At 37.2% G+C, this 26,063-nt stretch overlaps 1 protein-coding gene across 14 annotated transcripts in view; it reads left to right on the top strand.

Moving 5' to 3' along the window:
- Positions 1-26,063, top strand: part of LOC140248656 (poly(rC)-binding protein 3-like) — a 471,372-nt gene that overhangs the window by 159,160 nt on the left and 286,149 nt on the right. Inside the window, exons 1-2 of one of the 14 annotated variants that reach the window (XM_072329575.1) lie at positions 19,421-19,689; positions 25,569-25,628. The exons of 12 other annotated variants lie outside the window; for them this stretch is intronic. The gene's annotated coding sequence lies outside the window, so the exon portion shown is untranslated. Of the gene's footprint in view, positions 1-19,420; positions 19,690-25,568; positions 25,629-26,063 lie in introns of those variants that run through there. One more of the 14 variants, XM_072329571.1, reaches the window with a different exon arrangement.

Here is a 26,063-nt window from a genome sequence, read left to right as displayed (position 1 = left end):
TTCCAAGCTACTCACAGATATTTGTTGAGGAATGCTCTGGCAATTCATTTTGAGTGCTCTATTCTCAAACCTGATGAGCATGGTAGTTAGGCTGCACAAACAAGACCAAAACCAAGGCTTTGGCTATACTTTTTTTATGTATGTTTTGATACAACATGGGACAAGAAAAGCAGCAGCAGCCAGTCTTTAAGCATCTGCTGTTGCTTACAGTGCTGTGGCAGTCTCTGGTCAGCTGGGAGGTGTTGCTGCCGTTTTCCTCACCTTCCCAAGCTTTCCAGATTTTGATTTTTGTAAGTGTCTTACAGAAAATGAAACTTCTTTAAGATTCCTGAGTTGTTCTGATGTCTGAATGTCAGTGTGTTTCACTTTTCAAATATAAATCATACAAGTTGGTTCAGGAAGAAATAATGTGGTTGTGCATGCAGCTGTTTGCACAAAAAGTTATCATGGGGGAATAATTGCATAAACAAAGTGGCAAATGGGCTACAATGGAGTTAATATTGAGTAGGGATTTTTGTTGCCAGGTAGGGCAGTGCTGCTCATTTTGAGCTAACCCATACTTAGCTATTTCAGTCACTGATAACTGATCTGGGACTGTTGTCTCCATTTTTGACTCATGAAATCTTACTTTTGCATAACACAAATGGAGAGTGATGAGTGCATGTGTTTAAAATCTTGAGAAAACCGCTAAGGAGGCCCCATCCTATGCTAATGGAAGTCCTGCTGCTATTCTTACTCAGCTAGGCTTGACAGAGAGCAGCACTGTAAGTGCTCCCATTAGCATCATGTAGGGGAAAGCATTTCAACTAATGTGCTGTGCTCATTTCCTCCCAGTGCCCTCCTCTGTTCTTGGCTTGCTCTCTCCCTTCCCCTCCTGGTATAAGAGGGGAGGCTGCAGAGATTATATTGCTCATTGCTAAAGTCTCTGCCTAGTCCTTAGTCTCTTTTACACATTGGTTATTTTGTACAGGTGCTGGCATGAACGAAGTATGAAATAGGCTTATTCTATTAGTTCATTAAGTTTATCAGATTCTCTGATGCTCCTTAAGTGACAGGGAGAAGCAACACAAATACCACATTTTGTTTATTTTACAATTCTAGGTTCAAGGCTCTTTTTTTTTTTTTTTTTTTTTTTTTTTTTTCTCGTTTTTCTGTGTTTTATCTTCAAATCTGTGTTTCAGAAGAACTCGTTCCATAATTAGTATTAAATTTTTGGTTCTGAATTCTCAGTCCTTGGGCAAAATTAAAAGAAAAAAAAAATCGAAATAATATTCATATTGATGAGTTGTGTAATGACACATCCCTATTGTAAAGAATGTACAATGTAGAAAGAGATGATATTCTTGCAGTCTGGCTCTGAAATATTTTAGAGAGGTGCTGCATGTGCTTATTTGAGCTCTCAATTTTAAATGAGCTAGAGCTGCATGCAGCAGAATCTCATAAAGATCCCAGCAATAGCACAGCTGGATGATAAATTATGGGAGGACATCTCGAGGGATGTCAGTCCAAGGGTCGTTTTGCAATTTCAGCCTTGAATGTCACCTTTTTTATTTCAGACATTGGGAATCTCTGTGGAATGTCCAAGAAGCTGGTCTCCAGCTGCCTTGCTTGTTTTTCTGTGTTTGAGTACCTTTTTGGTGGCATTGGCCAGCCTGCTTCCAGCTGGCAAACTAAACTAGGGAAGTACTCTGCCCAGGGCACTCTCTGCCATGTTTGTTCCTCCAGCATGGATTTGCTTTTTTGTACTTGCCAGCGTACTGTGGATTACTGTCAATGCATTCCCCTCGGCACTTGGTTCTTTGCTTGTACCTTCCCTCATCTTCTTGTTACAAGTGCTTCTTCCACTTCTGTGTAATGGTTAGAAACTTGCAATGAGACTGTAAGCAAATCATGAATCTTGATGCTGCTCTCTGCTGGTTTCTGTTGCACTTGCTGTTCTGATTCTGATTTTGCTGGCCAGCATGGCCGTATATTTACTTGCATAATTTTCAACTTTTTTTTTTTTTTTTTTTTTTTAATCCAACTCTTACTTTCTCAGTTACCTCCTAAAATAATGCTCCCAAATTTATGCACCATCCGAACATGATCATGTCTATGAATGCTAATTGTGCGCTTGTGCCTTTGGAAATTTCATCTTGTTAGATATCTGTACAACTTGCATTTTTAGCATGTTATTGAAACTTTTTTTTTTTTCCCTAGTTATGTTCAGATAGAATTTCGAAGGAGAAAATTCCTGTAGTGTTTGGCTCAGTTTTAGAGAAGTGATGGTTTGTGTAGCTCCAAACAGAAATTGGGATTTACTGTCCTATTACTAAGACAGAGAAATGTAATAATTATCATTTAAAATATTAAACTATCTGTGATCTCCCATAGGTTGACTCCTAACATCTTAAGAATTTTATCCTACAGGTGTAAACAATAAAATGATAAGTGGAAGACCTGTTCAGAATTGAAACAAATTAGCTATTGGCAATTAACAATGGAATAGATTATTAAAAATTCATTTTTCAGTGAAAGAAGAGGCTATAAAAAGTATCTAATGTTTCCAGTGACTCTTCTCCTGTCTTGCATCAGGGAATGAATCAAGAAATTCTGTTTCTGCCTATGGTATAAGGTCGTCTGAAGAACATGATTTTCTTACTGTAGAATTGGAATAAAGGAAAATTGAGACTTGGTAGCACGTGAGGCATTGGGTCTTTGGGCATCCTTGCACTTACTTATTAGAAAAGGACTAGGCCTGGATGGTGACAAGGGCTGAAAGTGGTTCCTAGGAGTTAGGGTTCTTCATGTGACTGGATAAACATGATAGGTAATTTAAACAACTGGATGTTACATAACTTAAGAGAACAATCTGTCTTTTCAGTCAGGTAGATATATACTTACCTTGCTTTGATGCTATATTGCGTCATTTCTGTTTGAAACTTCTGTGCTAGCTTTCAATACAAGGATTACAAAGCCTCTACAGAGGGAGCGTGGAGAGAATATGTGGAAAAGATGGGATTCATCCCACGAAATGTAGGAACCATATGCATAATTTTGAGCTCAACCTACCAGGAATATAATGCTGTGTCTCAGAATGGACCAGCTTGCATCAGCACCATGACTGCAGCTAACACTGCTTGCAGATTTTCCCTACATGGTTATGGTACATTGGTGCTCTGGTGGCTGCTGTTCCCTGTTTCTCAGCAGAGATATTAGCCTTGAGCATTGTGCTGATAACTTTATGTTGCTGACAGTGATACCACTGGCATGTTCAAGGGTAGCTTAAGTATCTGTTTTGGACTTGCTTATAGATTTGTCCATAGTTGACTGGCTTGTACTGAAAGCAGGTGCAGGATGAGAAACCGCCTTGTACAGATGAATTGTTGTTGTGCCTCACTTTGCTTGTTCTCAAGTTGAAAATACTAGTTTTCTAAATACTTTAAAAATTTAATCACAAAGGGTGCTATGTAAAATCCTCAGCATGTCTAAAGAAAATACCCTATATGGTGATGGAGGTGAAGAAAGGAGACTAATATCCAGATGGACTGCATCCAGCTTGGATGATCGGTCTCTAAAGTTAGAGGAACTGCCTTCTGGGAGGTGTACTGCATTTCTTTCAATATTGTGTTGTGGTTCCTAGGAGTAGTCTTAAAGATTCACAATTGGATCAGACTATAACTCTCCAATTTTCTGTAAATTGTCTCTCTATTCTTTTTGAACAAACTTTTCTTCCTCATCTCCATTTCCAGCACCTACAGATACACCTGGCAGTAGGCAGACAAGAAAGGAATGAAGGAAAGGTTCAAAGCTTTTTCCACTGCCATCTCAGGCTGGGATAAGGAGCCCCCAGGATATATTTTATGCCTTTTGCTACTGAGGAGGCTAGCAGGAGTGATCTCCTGTTAGGAGCTCACCCAGCCCACCAGAGAAGGAATGGGTTAGTGACTAGTGACTTCACTAGAAGGTCTTGTCCCCAAGGTGCTAGAGAAGGATTAAAGAGGGGAAATCCCAGGGTTTATGTGCTCACTAGCTGTATCAGCTGCTGCTCTGTCATCTACTTCATCTGAGCAGATGCTGAATCACGGTTCTGGGATTTCTGAGAATTAACATCTTTCTTTCTTATCCTTCCCACTCCCTTCCCCCAGTGCTCTAAACCTTCCTCTTGTCTTTTGCCCTAGTGATTTGGCAATTAAGGTGAGTGACATGACTGCAGATCAGAGCATTTTCAGATTAATTCAACTTCTGTTGCTGTTACTGGTGATGGGAATACCTTCATTTTGTCTTTTTTTTTTTTTTTTTAATTCACTCAAAGTTGTTTAGTTGCTATAAAACATACGCTTGATACAGACTGCTATACTCATTCTCTATTAATCATCAGCAAGCATAGTAAGTCAATGTGGGCTGTGTGTGGGGAAAAAAATGAATGTAGATAGAATCAGAGCTATTCTTCTGCTTGGAGTGAATATTAACAGCAGTGTTTTATGATAAACTGTAATTGAGGACATTAATTTACAGGAGAAAATAATCTTCCTTGACAAACGTGCTGCTGTTGCATCAGGTGCTGACAGAAGCAATATTACCTAGCTTTTAGTAAGTCTTTCTATATGAATGTGCATGTATAAAAGAGTATTTAGGGATTCAAAAGAATACTCTTTTGAAAGTGTTTCAGTTTTCAATTTGATTTCCCCATTTGCTTTCTTTTCTTAGGGAGTTAAACAGAGTTCATCTCCATCTCTATTCATATTGTTATTATTATTATTATTTTTGCAACTATGATCATAGCCTGTATACATATTTATCAGTACCCATACATATTTATCTAAATTTGCCTTGTCAATTGCAATATTATGAGCAGCTTTTATGTGAAGGTAAGTCTGATTTTTTTTTGTCTAGATATACGCTTAGATTATTGTTTTCTATTCTTGTGTGTCTGATCCTAAGTAATTCTGCTGGCAGCAATGACAGTGCCTCTCAATCGCACAGCTGAAACAGAGGAACAGAGTATGACTCTGTTCTATTGTTCTGTTACTTTTGCAACAGAGCGAAAGTTTCAGGCTGTGGCAACAAAATGGGAAGCGTGAATTTCAAACAAAACCAAGCTAAGTCTATCTATACCCTTCATTACCACGCATAGAAGTATGGCAGCATAGAAAAGCATTAGTTTCATTTAGGATTACATGGGAAAAATTGTGACTTGGCAGGGGGAGATTTCTCCAGTGGCACATAGTCCATAGATGTAAGTGAAACTGCTTGGTGTATCAGCAGCAAAAGCAGGAACAGATCACTGTGAGCTCATGTAGGATCATAAAGAACATAAAAAACAAACAGAAAACAAACAAACAAAAGAAAACATACAGTAGATGAGTGCAAGGATGAAAATGGCTGTGAACTTCGTCCCACAGAAGAATTACCAGTAATCTGCAATTTTATTTTGGTTACAGTGATTCATCTCTCTTTAGAAGTTTCCCAACAATGGCAACTGTTGTTTGCTGTCTTTGAAACCCACATGCTCCTGCTGAAGCAGGGTTTGAACCAGCATGGATTTTGGCTTATCAGACTGTGTCTCTGAAGCCAGCAGACTTTGTCATGCCAGATTGCATCTGGATTAAAAACTGAGGGAAAATGTACTGACACATTCTGAAAAGAAAAAGACAAGCTTTATTGGCTTCAGTGAAATCTCATAATCAGATAAATGTTTCATACTTTAGTTATTATCATTATTTAAGGCATAATGGTATTCATTAAATATGTGCTTTAAAGTTAATGTTGTCAGAGATGTTTCACATATTACAGAAGTGCACGTAAGGCAGTTTTCATCTTGAGGCATCTTTGATCCTTGTAAGAATTTATCATCCTTTTTGATGTGTTTTTATGAAAATCAGGATGGATGAACAGTGTATTATTTATTTTTTTTCCTGTAACCAGTAAACACAGAACAGTGTTATTTATGATCATGTCTTAGAAGTCTTGGTGCAGTCCTGAAAGGCTGCGGTTTAAAGGGATCAGTGGCTTATGCATCTCACTCCAGAGAAAAGCTGAATGCTATTTAAGTGTGTGTTAGTAGTCTGAACAGAAAACATATAGTAAAAGTTCACATTGCTATTTACAGGAGGTTAAGCTGGTCAACAATTATTCCCTTTCTTGGAAGGAGTCTGACCAGCAGTTTTGTAGGTAATTCTCAAAGAACACCAGTGGTTGCAACCCAAATAGAAACCTAGGAGAAACTGAATGATTGCAAACACACACTCCCAAACATCTGTCAAAAATACAGCTGTGGAAATTCACTATTTCTAGCTAACCATATTTAGATTATAAAGTATGTCAGTTTGATGTGGATGAGGGAAGAAAGGGGCAGGAATGGGATCATCATTGTTTCTACTGAGATTGATAACTGGCAAAAACAACAACAACAACAAAAAACAAAACAACTTGGGTTATTTGGACAGATTATCTGGAACAAGATATTCACTAGATGAGGCTTTCCATAAAGCTATGGGGATCATGCAGCCAATGATATAGGCCACATTTAACAGACTGTAGTAAAGCCTAATAAGTTGGTGGGATATTGACTACAATACTGAAATATTCATTTGAAAATAAAAAGATTGCAACATCAATCTACATTTTGTGTTGAATCACAGCACAATACCAAAGAAACTCGGTGTTATTGCTGTCAGCACTATGTCAAATGGAGGGGTGAAGTTCAGATGTTTCATCAGTAAGGAAGGTGTGTTCCAGACAGGAGAAAAGAAACTATAAAAGGAGAAAGAAAAATAAAATCTGAGTGTTCTAAAGCCTTGGTGGCCTGGCACAGTATGAAAAAGTAATTTTCTGTATTTTGAATGGATAATGATGGCTGGAAACACTAGTGTAAGATGTAGTTTGGTCTTTGAAAAGGAGCAATCTATTTTATTTGCATCAAGTGGAGAATGTAGTGACAGCATTTTCAACACAGGAAAAGGAGATCAAGAACAGCCACAAAGCTAGCTGGTTTTTTGGTGTGTGTTTTTTTTTGTTTGTTTGTTTGTTTTGCTTTTTCAGAAAAACTTGAGAAGGTGGTAAACAAAGCAGAGTGAGATGCCTATGTCCCAGGGCATCTCACTACAAAAGTTAATTTGTCACTGTCTAATGACTGCAATGCTGATGTTAAAGAATACCCATGCAAAGCGCTTGCTGAATTTACAGATGAAATTATGCAGATTCAGTTTTGTGGATATTGCTGGGATGAACAAATTAGATAATTGGTTTATGCAAAGCCTTTTGAAAAAGACAGTTTGTGGAGGTAGAACAATAGCCTATACAACATAGAATGATCTGGGATGCTGAAGGAAGCAGATCTCCATCAGACTCTTTAGCACCAACATATTCCTGAACATGGTACGCCTATTTCTGTGCATACAGACATCTTCACAGGCTAAAGAATTTATTGTGCTACTTTCCTGTAGTTCTGAAACTCTTCTGAGGCTTGACAAACATAGTTTATTCAAGTCTGTATGGATTCAGCAAAATGGTGACTATTGTGTCCCATGAGCATCTGAGCTAGTTTCCCACTAACACAGCTTCTTATTGTGCTGAGAGACAACGTAAATACAGTTCATCATATAACACTGGCACACTAGTAGGCTTTGGGATTTTTGTTGTTCTTGGTTTCTTTATTTTTAGATGAGTTAAATATTCTCTGTGTTTTCTTTTGCACTAAGGGTAACTCTGCTGTTTTACTAGCAACTAGATTGTATTGCAGTCATGGAGAGTGCAGGCTCACCTTGGGTTAAATGGCTTCCTTTATGTCAGATATTCTGTGGACCAGATTTAAATTCTACAGTGTTTGTTTAGGATTCTGTACTCAGCATTTTGCATTAGTTGAGAAGAAGATCCGCATTTAAATTATTCAGTCTTTAAGACTGATGAAAATTGTCAGTCACCTTCTAGCATATTTAACTTACCCTGAAGGATGCTTACAGGTGCAAAAAATTCAGAGCCAGTAACATTTATAGATTGTTGAGTTTATTTTTCTGTCGTGCGACTCTGTCATTCTTTTTGTGTTGTCTTTGTTTTTCATGTTGCTCGGCAGAGTACAAGCAGCAACTGGTTTTTGGATCTTAAAAAATAAATTCCGTTCACTTTAAATTGACCGACTGACAATGAAACAATACAGCATGCAATTCTTGCTCCCTGACATTAAAATGAATAGCTAGAATGTCTCATGCAAAGGAAGAAAAATGCCTCCTTAGCAGGTTATTCAGATGGTGTTAACTGTGAAGCCTGTAAGTACTGTTACTTCGGATACTTACTTTCTGTAAATGTATACGGAGAAGAGATTATATTAATTATGAATTAACTGTAAAAATGTCTTCCTGCATGCTGTAGATGATGTTGACCTTGAAAGAGCGGTGATCCATGTGGAAGGAACTCATCCAAGCTGGTGTTTTGCTGGCTCAGGTCTCCCCAGAACAGGAAGTGAAAACTGGTCTACACAGCCTATTCTAGCACTTAAGAAAGGTAGAAAGGATGAACCAGGGAACCTACCAACCTGTTAGCCTTACCTCTGTGCCAGGGAAGGCCATGGAACAGATCATACTAGAAGCTATGCTTAGGTACAGGGTGGTGATACAAGGCAGCCAACATGGCTTCACCAAGGGCAGGTCACTATTTTTGTCAGTTTCATCAGTACCAGGTGAAAACCAGCCTTCTCAGTTTTCGGAAGACAGGCCAAAAATCTCCAGCTTCACATATGCCCAAATGACAGACCTCAATCAGAGCACACAAACAACTTTTGTACGTGCCTGCTTGTCTTGCAGTTGGCTTTGTTTGGAAACAGTTGTGGGGTGCTTGGTCTGCCTGAGGACTGAGAAACTATTTATACTTCCTGCTGGCATTTGCCTGCTCAGCACATATTATCATCAAGTAGGAAAGTATATACCTCCTGTTTCCTTTTTTTGCACATGATAGTGTGATGATAGTGTGATATTTTCAGTCAAAGCACTGTTAGATTGAACAATGCCATTTATAAGAATGTTAATCTACTGCAACTCACTTGTGCTGTGTGATTATTCATTCTTCATAATCCGCTTGTTCCTGCTTAGCCAACTGCAAAATTATACCATAATATCATTTCATTAATTGATAGTTTGATAATTGAGGAATCGGTGACTAGAAATGTAGTTTTTAGTTTCCTGTTTTCATACTTCAGAAGAATTATTTTTCACTGTATAGTGAGAAACATTTTAGTCCTGCTGTTTTATTGGGAAAATTGTTGCCCTACTATGCTCAAACACCCCATTTTTTTTCCTTTTAGACGAATATTTTTGAATGAGGGTAAATTTATGCCATACTCTCATTTCATTTCCTTTTAAGACAATAGAAAAACTGTGACAAAAGATACAGCTTTTGTGGGAAGTGTACTAAGTGCAATGTACACATTCAAAGAGACTTGAAATATTTTGACTTCTGCTGAAGATGTAGTAGTGAAACTTGAAATAACAATATAATTATTTCCTTATTTTATCTGCTTGACGTGTTTCTATTTCCAGACCAAGAACAAGAATAATGTCTATAATTGAATAGCAACATACTATCAAGTTAGGTAAAAATAAATCTTTATCCTTCAGAAAAATTAGCCTGCTTAGTTTTGCACATTGTCAGATATTTTGGAAATTTATCTAAGAATTTGTTGTCTTTCCTGCAGGATTGACTAGGGATAGTCTAGTAGCTAAGACTACATTTTATCGTTTCCTTTTCTTATACAATTGTGTTTTCAATGAATTTACCCTGCTCCTCTGTTCCACAAAAGGCATACTGCTTTAGGGTATTTTTACTAAGGAAAAATAATAAAATGGACAAATGTAGAAATGTAGAAACAAAATGTAGGACCCTTCTCTTTAAGTGATCTGAAATTCCCAAGACTATCCCATGGCAAGGTACCCCTACATCGATGTAGTTAGGGTTTCAGTGAATGATTGATGAAAAAACAAGCCCAAGTGTAGAACAGTCAAACCACTGCATGAAATGTGGGAAGGCCACTCCTCTGGAACTGTTTGACATTCCTTGGAAAAAAAGTACTTTTCACTCAAACAGTGATGACAGGGCAGTGAGAACTTCTTCCAAAAGGACTCATTATTTTTCACTCTCTTGCTATATTTAATTTTAGTCTTCAGTTCTGTCACATGGGATAATCAATGGAACAATGTGACTAAGTATTGATGTGCAGGACTGGTTTGGGGCTGAAGTCATTCTGAGTAGTATCCTATATGCTTCTTGCTATATCGTGAAGATTTTTTTTAACCAAGTATTTATTTTTCTTTGATTTTATGGGAATAGCTTGGGAAGATACACTAGTCAGAACGTTTGCTTTTCAAAACAATGCTTTGAAGTTACATGAGATCAATCACATGTTTGTATGTCTTCATTTCTCAGACTGAAAACAGGGGAAAAAAAGCAGATTTCAGGTAATCTGGAAAACATGTTTTTTACCTTCAGCTATGTCTTTGAGGTTTTCATGGATACCTGCCAGGAATTACTGCTTTTCTTCAACATCTCCCATCTCCGTGATTTATTTATTTATATCTCAGTGTTTGGGCTGGAAAGCTGTCTTGAAGTTAATAGAATGTGATTTGATAACAAAACTTACAACTCTGTAACTCAGTGTTCTACTATGAGCTTAAATAAAATCCTTAAATCTCCCAGGTACTGCCAGGAGGCAGTTAAATAGCTTGATGTTCCAGCCCCAAGATGACAATTGTACTACACTCGTTGCTCTGCAGTTGTGGTGGTGGGCTTTGACTTTAGTGTAACTAATGTGGCAGTTACTCATGGCAAAAATGTCCAACAAGAGAATGTCACACTTTTTGAAAAGCATTAATTCTAATCAAGGTCTTAAATTTGGGAAATCTTCCTATTTCCCATCTTGTAGCTATATAAAATAGCATCAAAAATACTAGTATTTTTTGTCACTAAGATTGGTTTAGCTGGGATTTTGTCCTACATTTTTCACAAGAATTCACCTAACTTTCAGAAACGTCTGTGATGCCTGAAAATTCTCTGTGAAACTTTCTGTTCTAGGAGATATTTTACTGGCTGTATAACTGACTGATGCAACTGTGTGGTTCACTTGAGAGAATTTATATACTGTTGTAGTCCTCGAGTTTGGAAAGCTTCCCAATTTTCATTTATGATACTATCCCTTGTAATTGGAAGCTAGAGGATAGAACAGGGAAGGTGATGGAACTCAGTTTAAATGAAGATAACATTTTTATGGCACCGGAAGGGCTAACAACAATCATTATTACTAATGACCTCATAAATCAGATTAGGAAAAAATGAGTAAGAGCTCTTTGGATATGAAGAATGCAGCTTTATAATCTGGGCTGAAACTCCCTTGCATTTTATCTAAATTCCTTTTTCATTTAAGGAGCGATGATACCAAATCCATGATACATTAGTGAATCTTCCAAAATCATGTTTCAAGCTTTCAATGCAGATAGAGGAGTATTAGTCCTCTAGTGTTAACCTAAGGCTTTGAGACTTTCTTTCTTTATACCATATGGACTTTTGCAGTTACTGTCAAGTGCTTTTGTTTTTGCCTGGTAAAGAAAACATGGAAAACTCATTCATCAACAAAACTTATTTTCAGATGTCCACAGCTCCCCCATTGGAACCACAAAATGTCTTTACTTACAGCAGAATTTGATGCTGACCTTAGTATGTCAGCTTTGTTCTCCTTTGGCTGGACTCGTGTTAAACAAAGATCAAAACCATACTGTTTGGTGATAGTTGGATTTTTAGATAGGAATAGGAGACAGACCTTATCAACAGTTTCAATATTGATCCAGTAAATTCATTTAGACTACATAGTCACGCTATAAATAAATAAATAAATAAATCTGCCTTCCCTTTAATAATTAAACCCCTGCTCTTATTTCCTGAATAATACCCTCGAACTTCATTTTCAGATAAAGATGCAAGATTTCAGATTCACAGTACCAATTTTTTTTATTTTTATTTTTTTTTTTTTTTTTTTTTTTTTTTTTTCCCTTTCCTTAAATCCCTTGAAGACATCATTTTTGGAAAATACAGCAAAAAAAAAAAAAAAAAATCTTATTATGTATGTGTCTTTTTTTCCAACTTTACATATTGTTGAAGGTTCTTAATAATTATTTTCTTTAGATGAAGGGTATAGAAGAGATAGGAAAATTCCATCAGGAAAGGTCCTTAAATATGCACATTTATGAGATGCATTAGAAACTTGTTTGTTTTAGAATTTGTGTGTTAATCCAAATGTGGTCAATTTATATGTTTCAAAGTAGAATTGATTAGGGTGCTATATGAAGTGTAGAAAACAGCATGTTTTTAGGGGATTCAGACTCCTTTTAAGTCAGTGTATTTAAAAAAAAACAACAAAAAAATATTTGTACTTCGGGTTTTTAAGCTTACCACAACTGTGGTATCCTGGATCACAACCTCTTGTTCAGTAGTTGACCTCAAGACTCAGAAATCCTTATTCTGTTTTGTAATATGTAAATGGAGTCTTTGACATTATCAGAACATTGTGTTTCATACTTTCTTTGTTCAGTGCTCATTGTGAAAATATCTATCAGCATACATCAGGTAGGCAGGGAGAAGATTCTTTTTACCTGCTTCCCATTTTCATTCTGAAAACAGGGACTTGGATCTGAAACTGTAGTGTAGGTGCAGCTCCAGTTTGAGAGCAGAAAAATGCTTTCCAGCCTCAATTCCAATGTTTTTTCTGATATTTTCACACAGAATCATAGGATTACAGTGGTAGGAAGGGACCTCAAGCGACCATCAAGTCAACCCTCCTGCTAAAGCAGGTTCCCTACAATAGGTCACACAGGTAGACCTCCAGATAGATCTTGAATATCTCCATAGAAGATGGCTCCAAAACCTCTCTGAGCAAGCTGTTCCAGTGCTCTGTTGTCTTTCAGTCTAAATATATGGAACTTCCCGTATTCAAGTTTTAGGCCATTACTTGTCCTATCACTCTGCATTACTGGGAAGAGCCTGGCCTCATCCATTTGCCTGCAATCTCCATTTAGATATTTATAAACATTTATCAGATTCTCTCAGTCTTCTTTTCCCCAGGCTGAACAGACTTAGATTACTCAGCCTTTCCTCATGTGGGAGATACTCCAGGCCCTTAATCATCTTTGTGGCCCTCTGCTTGACTCCTAGGAGATCCCTGACTTTTTAGAACTGGGGAGCCCAGAACTGGACACAGTAGTCTAAATGTGGCCTTATCAGTGCAGAGTAGAGAGGGGAGGATCACCTCCCTCAACCTGCTGACCGTGCTCTTTTTAATACTCCCCAGGATACCATTGGCATCTTGGCCACAAGGGCACATTGCTGGCTCATGGCCAACTCGTTGTCTACCAGGACAACTGAGACCTTGTCCACAAAGCTTCTTTCCAGCAGGTCACCCCCTAACTAGTACAGATGTATGCTTTTCAACCATTATGGCTGGAAATCAGTGCACATCCCTGCTCTTGCTAATCTGTCAACAGTGGGGAATTGTGCTCCACGCAAGTTGATGTTTTGGTGCAGGGCAGTAGGCAGTACTGTCCACCAAGCAATAAATCCTCTTGGAAGCCAACCTGGCTCTGTGTGTCCATGCTATGTGTGTTTCCAGAAGACTGTATGGGAATACTGAGGTGGCTTCATGTGGAAAAGGCATTTGAAAAGCCTAATTGGACCCAGTCTGGTTCTTCGATACCTGCCTCAGTACTTGGGTGCTGTGCTTCCTTGCTTTACAGTTTCGAAAGAAAAAAACAAACACAACAGCAATGGCCTGCTTCATTCAAGAGAGTCCTGCTAAAAGCTCGAACCATAACCCTTAAAGCTTTAGGCAGGGAAACACTGCCAGATGGATGATGGAGCAGAGCTGAAAAATGAATCAATGCTATTAATGTGATTTAAAAAAAAAAAAAAAAAAAAGCATCAGATGAATGGTTTTCTCAGGCTACTGAAGTATGAGAGTTTAAGAACTTCTGGAAAGTAACAGGTAAGACAAATGCCTTTCTTTTTTTTTTTTTTTTTTTTAATTAACTTGTACTTTCAGAACTGGAAAACTTCCCCTGGTTGACAGCCCAGAGGAATATTGATACACCCAGAGGGGAAACTCTGCCTGTCTTAACTGTGACATAATCTTTGAAAGGAGGCACAGGAATAACATCAGCATTTTCAAAAAGGAGAACAACACTCTAGAGTTTTGCGGATGTTTCAGAGAGGCTTTCCGGTGGGAATGAATGCAGAATTTAAGGAGGTCATGTGAACTCTCAGGAGAAGTTTCTCTTTTCTTTGAGGTGGGGATGTAGCTGTGGGAAGCCATTTTTTCAGGAGGCTAATAAATCGCTTTAGGAGGTGAGTAATTAATGTGAGGGAAGAAAGCAGCATGTAGTGCTGGGGATCAGTTCCTGGATTAAGGTAGCACTTGCTATGAGGAGCTGAGGAACCTTTTAGGTGTGGGATTCAGATATGTGACAGCTGGCACCATAGACTCTTGTACAGCTGCCACATAATCCAAGATATGATTGATCTGACTGCAAAAGTGAAGCCTGAAATTGGTCTTAAATTGTCCTAGGAGCAGCCAGTGTCTTATAAAGTAGTTCTCCTTGCTCAGGACATGAGCAGACTGCTCAGAAATTATGGCCAAAAATTGTGCTTACTGCAGAAAAATATACTTTTGTTTGTTTATTTACTTATTATTTATTTATGGGATAGCTAATGGAAGGAAATCATATCAGCATGGAAAATGAAGATCGTGGAATGCTAACACTGATACGTTTGGAGACTTCTTGCAGATGAATTCCATCTGGAGAGCTAATTGAGTCTGATGTGGCAAAACTAATCAGTAACACAACGAGGAGGAATCCAGGCTCTGGTATTGGTCATTTGTTTCACAAGTGAAATAAAAAAAAAAAAAAAAAAAAAAAAAAAAGCCATTATTCTGTCCACTTTCATGTTCTACAATGTTTAATTACATTTATGGATGAAATACACTATCAAAGTGTCTGTGACCAATAGTTGAAATGTGAATTTGTGCATCTTATGATATTTATGATATCATAGCTGACTGCCTCTAATATCCTACAGCCTTAAAAATTCTGCTAATATTATCTTTTCATTGGGTAATTAAACCTTTTTCTTTTTTTCCTCTTCAAAAAAAGAGAAGACTTCGGGGAGAAGTCAGGGAGGGAAAGGAACTGCAGCGGGGTACATTCATGGCTTTCACAGATGTTTATGCTCTAAAGCAATGACTTGAAAACCTGAATTTTTAACTTCTAATCAAGAGATGTATCTTGTTGCCTGCTTGCAGTAATGTATTATCTACCAGCTGGCAGCAACAACATGAACCTTAGTACAGAACAAAATCTATTACTGGGGGAGTAACTCTTTTAGTCGGCCTTTGCTTTCTCCTTATTCATTTCCATTTCTTTTGAGAAATGCTTCAGCGTGTTCTGTCAGAATGGATCTCATTGATTTAAAAAAAAATAATAAAATTTTTTTATAATGCATTTTATTATGAATTCAAATATGCAGTGGCATCTACAGGATTTTGGCAGAATCAAATTAGGGCATACCATACTTGATGGACCTGTAAATAAAGAGTCCTACTTTCACTGCAGTTTCAATCGATGAACATCCATTAAATAACAAGAAAAAAAAAAAAAAGAACACAGTTTTTCTTTATTTGTAGGCTGCTGGGTTGTCAGAAAAAATAATAGGGATATTTCAAGAGTGTTTAAAATCCTCCTGTGTAAAAATCAGAAAAAGCAACCTCTTGTGCAAATGGGGCAAGACTGTTTGAAAAAAAGTGAAAACTGGACTTTCACATGCAGATACATGTTTTTTCCCTAGGTAGAGGCAGACTACAATTAAAGCTCTTGAAGCATGAATATTTTACCCTATTATAATGCTTCAACTTTGAGAATGGAGCAAATTTAATGTATTTAAAATTCAGTAAACTGTTGACTACATTTGCAAGAACTGTTTGAGATGAAAGTTGAAGTAACCAGCAGCTGTTTCTCAGCAGTATCATTGCTGGGTGTTGCAATGAGAGATAAATGTCTGAAGTCTTTCAGTTGTGTGGTTTTCTCAATATTTTACAAATACATATATAGAGAGAGTAGATTTTACACAGCTTTTATAGTTCAGACTTGAAATAAGACTTTACAAATTCAAGGATTAAACTACATGTAATGAGGCATATTGAGGGTGTGCATTTATGTGATCACTTCCAAATGGGTAACAAAGAGTTTCATAGGATAGCTTGAGGAGACAAGCAGAAAAAACAACATAGCCATTGCCTGTTAACAATCAATCCATGCTAGTGTAGTAAGCTAAGATTGCTTTGACCAATTTAGTTTGTCCAGCATCTGCAAAGTAGCAAGGCTTCTGTTTCTCGGCAAAATTTGTTATATTTAATATATATGCTTCCTCTACTCCCCCTTTAGCTACTGCCACTTTATACCTTTTAGTTGTGTAAAGTGGTCTTAGCTAATGACTATGGAAAGAATGCTCATTTTTCCCTTTTAAATTTTATGTACTCTTATCTACTTTTTGGTTTCTCCTGCTGTCTTCTTCCATTTGCATAGAAACAGATGTGCTATTGTTTAATCATTCATGCACACAAACACTTTTTTTTTTTTTTAATGCCACAGCTACTGTTAATGATACCACTTCTCCAGATAGGGAGGAAAAAAATTATCAAGCAGTGCATCTATTGAAAAGGTTTGTTTTATTACATAGATATTCTTCAGGTGAAAAGCAATGCAGTCACAGTTATTCATCAAGAAGAGGGGCAAGTATAACAGTCAGGAAAACAGTTATTAAAAACATCAAGCATAAGTAGATCTTCTGAAAAGGCTTTCAAAGATAATATATGTAGGTTGCTCTAAAAGTAATGCCTTCTATTTGTTTCCATGGAAATTACAATGGATGCAAAGAAGTCAATTACACTGTTTGATAGATCAAATTCTGAGCTACAAAGACTGTTTTTCAACATAATAATCACCATTAACTATGCATTTTAACCAGCAATGAACAAGAGCCTGTATACTGCACTCTTAGAAATCTGCAGCAGGAGAAGTGACCCACTGTAACCACTGCTGAAACCACAACCCACTGCCTCTCTGTGCTCACATCCACTGGTTATTCTCCATCCATGTTCAGCAAGCATCAAATGTTAATGGGTGCCATTTTTTCCACACAGAGGAATATTGCAGATCCAAATTTCCATGTCAGATGCCATTCTGTCAGCCCCACTGCTGCCATCTGTCACAGCAACAAAATATAATGGAATACTAGCAGGAACATTCAGCCTCTACTGCCATGCCACCAACATTCGTCTCTGACATAGGCCAACGTAATAAAATAGGAGTCATTAACTTCAAAGCAGCCCTTGTAGTATATATGTAAAAGAAAACTGATCTAAAATTTAAGATATGAATTATTTTGATACTGATGTTTGCCTGGTATGTGCTGCCTCTTTTACCAGTTCTAAATTTGTGCATACCTTAGTGTTGCACTGGCAGCCAACAAGTGGTTCCTCTCTGCGTTGCTGGTACCTAATTTTGTGCTTTAAAACAAGTCAGATGAGAACTCTTTAAGTGCCCACTCTTTTAAAAGGTAGAAACACACTGGACATCATCATCAGCCAACTGTGGAGTTGCTCCCTGGTGATGTATCCAAGGAACCTGAACTTGACTTGTCATTTCTTTCTATTGTGGATCTTGCAGTACTCTTCCTGCCCTTTCTCTAGTAACATGAAAAAAGGATGAGGAAAATACATGAAAGGCGGTTTGAAAAACTGTTAGCATCCTTCCTTTTCTTTTTTTTTTACAAAAAGCCTTATAAACATGATGGAGCTAATCACAGAGTTCTGGAAACAAGACGGCAAATGCAAGGACTCTGAATCTGAGAAATCTCTGATTTAAGAACTTCAACAATTTGATTCCTGTAGATTAGACCAGGTGCACAGAGGCTCCCTTTGGAAGAGGAGGAGCACCTAGGGAGGATGCTGTGAGAAACCCTACAAGCTATCTTAGCTAGGAAAGTACAGGAGCTGGAAACTGGGTCAGTGCCTCTGAATAGGTCTGGGGATGCAGGTCTCTGTGCTGGGAATATAAATAGTGCTGTGGTCTGTGCTGACAGCAGAATGTTTTCCCTGTGGCTCCACAGCCACTCTCAGGCTTCTTGGAAGTGCTCAGTTGGAGCTGTAGTTGCACAGCAATCCTTGGGCTGGTTCTTTCCTGCACCTTTCACCCCCTGCCCTAGAGCGTTGATTGGTTTCATTTAATTGGCTTTCATTTTATTTAACAGTCTTCTCTAGATGTAGGAAATGATTTGCTAAATCTAAATGCAGGTTTATATTGGTATAAGTATCATTCGTGTGATGGGATCTCCTTGGTGTGGTATTTCTTGCTGCGATAATCTGTTTTTCAAACCTGAGAGAGGCAGTGATCACATATCTACTACGTGAGTTCTATCTTGAGTTGTAATCTGTGTATTGATTTTTTAAGAATGGATTAACATCATTTTGAGGATGTAATTTATTAGGAGGATTTATTTTGCTCACTTGTATTCAATGCCCTATAAAGATTTCTATTAAGGAAATACATTGAAGAATTTCTTTGAGAGAAGGCATATAAAAGTAGATTCGATAAACAATGATTAAACATTTCCTCAAGATCGAAGAAAATGAAATGCCTGTTGTTTTAAAATAACATCATAATTGTAGTAATTAGATTTTAATTTAGTCTTCATTTACGAAACATCATTTAAAACTATGAGAAGTTCAGGTGTGTTGTTTTTCTGCAGTTACTGGTTCTAGTTAATGGACTGATTGGAAACTGATGTACAACAGTGAAGCTAATTGGTTTGGAAAGGTGCTTCTTTGGTTTTATTAGAAACAGTGAAAAGAATAATCATACCTTTAAACCAGCATATTCCAATTTGGGAAATTGTCCAAGCTGTTAAAATAATAATATTAGTAGATTTAAGATGGTGATTTCAGTCATAAAGTGCAACAAGAGGCACAACAAACACCACTCTTGAGATCAGGAGTCTCAGAAGTGCATAAATGTTGATGAGGCAGAAGAGATTTGGTGACTCAGAGGATGTGCATCCCTACTCACAAAGCCCACTCTTATAGGCTCAATGTCTTGCCATCTAAGGACGCTGGAAACCTCCAGATATCCTTTCTTGGAATAATAGAGATAAAATTCAGCATGTGAAAGCTTGGACAAACTCTAAGCAGTGGCTTTAGAGTCAGGGAAACAATACAGTGCAGGTGGTTTGCATAAAGACAATGGAGGGGAGTGGCATAGTGATTTAAGTTACATTTAAAAACAGAGGTTTTCATAGGATCATTAAGGTTGGAAAAAGCCACTTACTTCATTTGGATCACTGCTCTTAGAAGGTGTGCCTGGCAAGCAGTGTAAAGCAAAGGAATGCCATCCCTGCAAAGTTGGAAGTTTTCTGCATGACTTTGGTACTAGAAATTTTCCAGCAGGAATTACTTTAAGTGCTGTTATGGCAAATGCTTCCTGTATAGCAGTATCAGAAAGAACAGCGCAACAAATATTACAAGCCAATGCCTTCCACACACTCTTGTGGGAATTTTTGGATGGGCCACGTATTCAGAAGCATCTGCTGACAAGAAACACCCTAAGAAAGGGGATTTTAAAACAACAGGTATGATTTGGAACTAATTCTTTTTTTCATTTATTTTTTTTTTTTTTCCATTTACTTTTGTATGTAGTATCTTTCTTTCTCCTTTCTGCTCTGTGGGTTGACCAATTCCAGTATTTTCATATTTGTGCTGAAGCTGGTAAGTTGGTTTGATAAATTCAACAATCTGAAGTGCAGTTCTGTGTGCATTTGCGGTGGCTGAGTAAGCAAAATGAAAGGGGCTGGCTGTGAAAGTAGCAAGGTGATTTACATCAGTGTCATAGTGCCGTGCTGTAATAAAACACAGGGATTGTTGGACACACATTATATCGTACAATTATATAATTATAAACAATATAATTGGAGTCAGTTGAGCTTGAATGCAGCAGGCTGTTATTTAGCAATCATCTCTTTCAAGGCTCATTAAATGCAGATTTATACACAAAATAAAAGCTTTGCTCTGTAAAGGATAAATATGTAATGGCATTTATTCACCAAAACATAATACATAGATCTAAAGCTGCCAGCATCTATAATGGATTTAGCCAGTGGCTGTAAGTGAAATTGTTCAGTGGATTTGACAATATCAGCTCCTTTGCCTTTATTTAAATCATTATTTCCACAATTCCTTTTTGTGTCTGTTCTGAAATGCTGAAGAGCCAGGATGCACATCTGTGACTGGATTTTGAAATCTGACACGAAGGGACTCTACAAATGTTCTTTTTTTTTACCTTTAAAGAAGGTGTCTTACAAAGTTATCATTGCTTAGGGTGCATGTTAAGCTTTAAAAATGTTATGCTTCTAAAATAATATACAAGCTCATGTGAGAGAAAAGGCAGAAACTGAAATATTCTGTTGCTGCTTCTTTAAATAATTTCAGCTTTTTTTTTTTGTTTGTTTGTGTTTTTTTTGTTTTTGTTTTTGTTTTTTTAACACCATTAACTATCTTACCTAAATAAATTACTTAGCATTCATGGCTGCTAGCCTTTTAAGCACCCGTTGCATTTCAAAATGCTAGCTGTCACTTTGCAACATCAGCAACAGGGTGCATAACCGCTGCAACTTACTTGAGTTTACCTACAATACTGTAAAATCATTATTAATATAATAGTAAAAAGTTTTGAACATATGTGGCTTTGGTACCTTTAGCAATTGTATCTTTGCTCTAGTCTTTGGTGATTGAAATGCAGAGCTGATTTTCTTCCCCCACTTCTGTTCTGTTTGCTTATTTATCCAAATGTGTTAACTTGCAATGTTTCTCAGAGTCTGACAGTGAATTAACAAGGTCTGTCTTCTTGTAACATCATTTTAAAACACTGCAATCACTTCAGAGCTTAGAGATAATGAAGCATTCCCAATTACACACTATGAAATCCAAATGTTGCTTTAATAAGACTACTCCTGATTGATTTTATTTAAAAAATAATATAAAATAAAATTTATTCTCAGTAACTTTAGGAACAAATGCTCTTGCATTCTTCATTGGCTCTATTGCAAAATGCTTTTAAATTGTAAACACAAGGGTTTGATTGGAGGTTTCTTATACTTTGTTTCTTTTGTGCAAACTAAATTCCTACACACTACGCATGAAATGGAAATCACGTGCTTGTTGAGTGGAAGAATTTCAGGTTTAAATCTACTCTAATCTGTTTTGAGGGGTTTTTTGGTGTGCTTTTTTCTTTGGGGTGGGGAGGGAGGGTTGGGAAACATAGGAAAGAAATTTGGTTGTGTAATTTCATTTCCTTGTGGATATCTGTTTATATTTTGAAACAGAGCTCATTGGTGAGCATAAACTAGCTAAGCCATCCCACTAGCTATTCTCTTGGGTTTGGGTAGTTGGTTTAGTGTTTTGTTTTTTTTTTTATTGTTGTTTGGTTTTTCACAAGACTGAAGATAATGATCCCTGGATTGTTATTCCTGGAAACAGCGTTTGAAATTTTGTATTACTCATGCCATTCTGTCTTCTATGTAGAACTTGAATCCTTAGCCTTTCAACTTTTCATTTATATTAAATTCCATTTTAAAAGAATATATTGTGAATAGTTCATAGAATCACAGAATTGTAGGAGCTGGAAGGAACGTCTAGAGATCATCGAGTCCAACCCCCTTGCAAAGCAGGCTCCCTACAACAGGTTGCACAGGTAGGCATCCAGACAGGTCTTGAATATCTCCAGAGAAGGAGACTCCACAACCTCCCTGGGCAGCTTGTTCCAGTGCTCCGTCACCCTCACTGTGAAGAAGTTCTTACACATATTTGTGCAGAACTTCCTATGCTTCAATCTATGGCCATTTCCCCTTGAACTATGACTGAGCAACACTGAAAAGAGTCTGGCCTCATCCCTTTGGCTCGTGCACCTTAGATATTTATAGACATTTATCAGATCTCCTCTCAAAGTTCATTAACTTTGCATTTATTAATATTATTTCTGATTTCTTTTCAAATGAATTACCAACAGTCTCCTAGTGTGCTGGATAAAATAAATCATCCTTATCTAGTGCTTCACAGCACTTCCTGGCTAGGAAACAGAGCAAAGTAAAAACTTACCTTGCAGGTGATCATTACAGCAGGGTATGCTGGCTTGTACAGCATGGAAAAATTAAAGCTAGACCCAAATCAAGAGCTCTCTTTTCCACCTGTTGTAGTTTTAGCTTTGTTTCTAATTAGCTGTTCCATGATGCACTGCTGTTATGAAGCAACAATCCCTCTGTCATAGGGTTTGATCACGCTATGGGCGAGATTAAAAGAGAGGCAGCCTCATGGGATGTCTCTTGAAAGCTCTGCTAGTAGGATGTCCCTGAGGAGCCCAGTCCTTTGGATTCCACTGAGAGGGGGGATCTCACACAGTTGATGGTTCTGCCTAGTGTCTGTTTGTCCATTCCCTGAGATAAAGCAGGTTGTCTGCTGGGACATCCAGGTTTGCCCTGTGTAGGTCATCATGAGTGGTTCATCAGGACACTACAAGGTTTGAGTGCTGCCTTAATCAGCCAGCATCCTCAGGGGAAGCGTAATATCTGAGCTGTATCTGTTTCCCATACTTGAAACAGGAAATTACTGTCTTGTTTTGGACATCCTGCAATAATAACATGAAGGTGCGTATCTTTAGTTTGTGGAAGAATAGAATTATAGATGTATCATAAGCACAGAACAACATTAAGAGGAAAATGGAATAGCTGAATAGCTCATATTGTTAATCAAGCTACATTTTTGAAAGTTTTAATTCTTTAACAAAAAATGGAACACTAGTTTGTGTAATTTGCACATTATACTGCAGACAAGCAGAGCACTAATCACATCTAATAGGACTGATTCAGAGAACTTTCACTTCATTAGTACAGCATAGCTGTGGGCTGTGCACTGAAACGTGGTGGTCTTGTGAAACAAAAAAGCAAAGAGAAAATTGAGTCATGAACTTCATCTTGATCTAAGAAGGAAATTAAATTTTGTCTCTTGGCACAAGTTTTGAAATTAAAAAAAAAAAACAAACAAAAAACAAAAGATATTGTGTACTAAATTTAGCGTGCATATTTTCAAGATAAATTTTTACCTAAATGGTCATACGCATCAATGATTGAATGGTATATAATTTTGTTGCAGTGAGGTTGATTCGTAAGCCTTCCTTTAATCAAAAATGCAAATATATATTTATATATATATATACACACACACACATACGGGTCTTATATATGAAAAAAAGTATTGTGAAAAATACTCCTAAAGACCTTATGGATCTTAACACATTAAAATATTTACTTATTTATTTATTTATTTCTGTCTTTAGCAAATACTTTTTTAAAGTGGAGCAGACATGCCATTGCTGCCATTGTGTTCATGCACTCATCTTTTAAAATGTTTTGAAATCCTCACAGGAAGAGGTTGTGGAAGGGCAGAGCCTGCTCAGACCTCTTTGCTCCTGGGAGTAGCCTGATACCCACACAACTTGTACATCTCCAGGGGAAAGCAAATGGCGACCCTCCTGAGTACGTCCAGGAAGCAAAAGAGCTGATTCTATTTTCTGCTCCTCTTAATTAAAAAGACAGTTTGACTCCTTCCAATGACCGACTGTAAATTTTACTTCAAAGTTATTCAAGACACAGAACTAAGTTAATGGCAAACAAAGTAATGTGTAGATCATGTATAGGGGGTGGGGGGAACAGCTTTTTATTGCTTGTTTAAAAGCAGTGGATGCATTTAAGCTGAGCTGCAGAGCATTGTCCAGATGTTTTCAAGCTCATCTGATTTAATGATTGAAATGTTCCCTAGGAAAACTGTTTTAATAGCAAGTGACTGATGCAAATCAGCTGAAGGTACTACCACTTCTCTCATAGAAAGGTGCAAGTGTGTAGCAAGGCAATTTGCTTGCAGACATAATCAGACACTTGATGATCTTTAATTGGCCCATTAGAAATTATCTCCTTCCCCAATAGTTTATTCTGCTTTGTATCTCTTTCCTCTTTCTATGGTGCAAGCATGCTATGATAGCATTATTCCTGAGGAAATTTCTTGATGCATTTTAAAACCAAATGTTGTCTTTTATTTTTTCCCTTGTGACATACAATGCAATTTTAGTTTATACTTTCTTGTTTGCACTTGGCTATGTTTCAGCCCTGCTTCTCTCAAACAAAACCCCAGAAATAATCCCCTCACTCAGCTCTTCCAACTGCCTGCTTTTTTCCTCTTTTTTCTTTTTTTTTATTCTAAAATATTGATGCTCCTAATCCTCACCCAGAACCATTCAGGCACTGCTATAAGTTCCTATCATGTTAATGGTAGTTAATGGAAGCTTTGTCACTCACTCAAGTGGAAATGGGATTAAGCTTTTCCTCATTGACCTCGTTCTGATATAGTGGACTTCCCTACACCCACATGACCAAGGCAAAAATAGGAAGGCCAATGTTAATACAGATTGAGTGAAAAATCAATGGCTGGTGTCATAGGTTAAACTTCCTTGACTTGCGTTTCTTTTTGCAGCTTACCATGAAGACAGATCTTTTGTGCTACCTAAGTGGAGTCTGTGAAACAATTTAAGTCAGTAAAGACGGATTCATATTTTGTGCTTCACTTCAGAGGCAATTAATACAGACCATTACAACTCCGTATACCAAAAGGTGTAGACTGTGTGTATTCTGTCATCTTATAGAAAAGAAAATTTCATGTTACATAATTTTCAACTAGCATGAAAACAAGCATGAGTCGAAACTTGACCTACTTTCTTTTAAAGTACAATATTAACATTGAAAATATGTTTACATGCATTAATGAGGGCTGGATATCACTAATATTTGCTTGCTTTCAAGCAAATGCAGGCTGTTAGAGAATTTCATTTATCTTGTTTTAACCTTCAAGATGTTTCAGTAAAACTGTGCCAAATCTCAATTAGGAAGTATGAATACAAGAAGACTAAATATGTGCCTGCTGTACTTTCTGAGGGCTGATTTTGCTAAGAAACAGGACGCAATTAATATAATGGCACTGTTGGCAAAATATAGCCCTCTTATCTCCCTTAAAGTCCTCACTACTTCTTTCTGTGCCCCCTCCTTTCCTTTCCCTTCTTTTGAATTTACTCTGTGAGAGAAGCTCTTCGAAAAGAGCAAAGAAAAACACTGGAAGTAATGACCAAAGGAAGAAATGTTTTGCTTTCCAGACTCAGCAGGTTTCTGTAATTTTTTGTGAGATCCTACCTAGAACCATGAGTTGACACCCTAATTATATGAATCTCAGTGAACTCTCTGTGAAATTAAAACAAGATTGGCAGCTGATTGGAAAATAGAAGTATTTGAATTGTAATAGAAAGCTAAAAGAAAGTTTGGGGATGTTCCTCCATAAAAAAATCTTTGGCTTGCTAGCCTGTTGTAAAGAAGGACAAGTTTTTATCATAAGTGAAAATACATTGCTTCATATCCAGCAGGTCAAGCTTTCTGTGGATTGAGGTAGAATCGTGGCTCACGGAGATGTAATGTGATTGGTAAGTTGATTTTAATATGTCCTACTTTGCTACTGCCACATGAACAAATTCTGCTCTTGATTATTCTCGTAAAAGTGCAAATTAGATGTATTATCCTACTTATTTTGCATCTGCACTGGTGGAGAAGGAAAGAAATTTCACTTCCTTTCACTGTCCCTTGAATTACACTTCAAGAACAGGGTTGATATTACCATTAGTAAACTGCTTTTTCAGATGCAGTGTGTGTCAGGAGATAAGCTAACACAAAAAGTATACCTTATTGCTGAAATAAGTTGGTGAGATATGTTAATGTAAAAATGATTTTTGGGGTTATCATGTAAAACAGTCCATAATAATTGGTGGATAGTCCACATGCTCATAGAGAAATAACGATTTGAATGTCATAAATTAGTGAAGTTTAATTACTTTGTAGCACTATTTCTCTTCTCTATTGTC

This window comes from Excalfactoria chinensis, chromosome 2 (genome assembly GCF_039878825.1).
Source record: "Excalfactoria chinensis isolate bCotChi1 chromosome 2, bCotChi1.hap2, whole genome shotgun sequence".
In the NCBI taxonomy this organism is placed as follows: domain Eukaryota; kingdom Metazoa; phylum Chordata; class Aves; order Galliformes; family Phasianidae; genus Excalfactoria; species Excalfactoria chinensis.
This window is presented reverse-complemented; position numbering and strand designations above follow the sequence as displayed.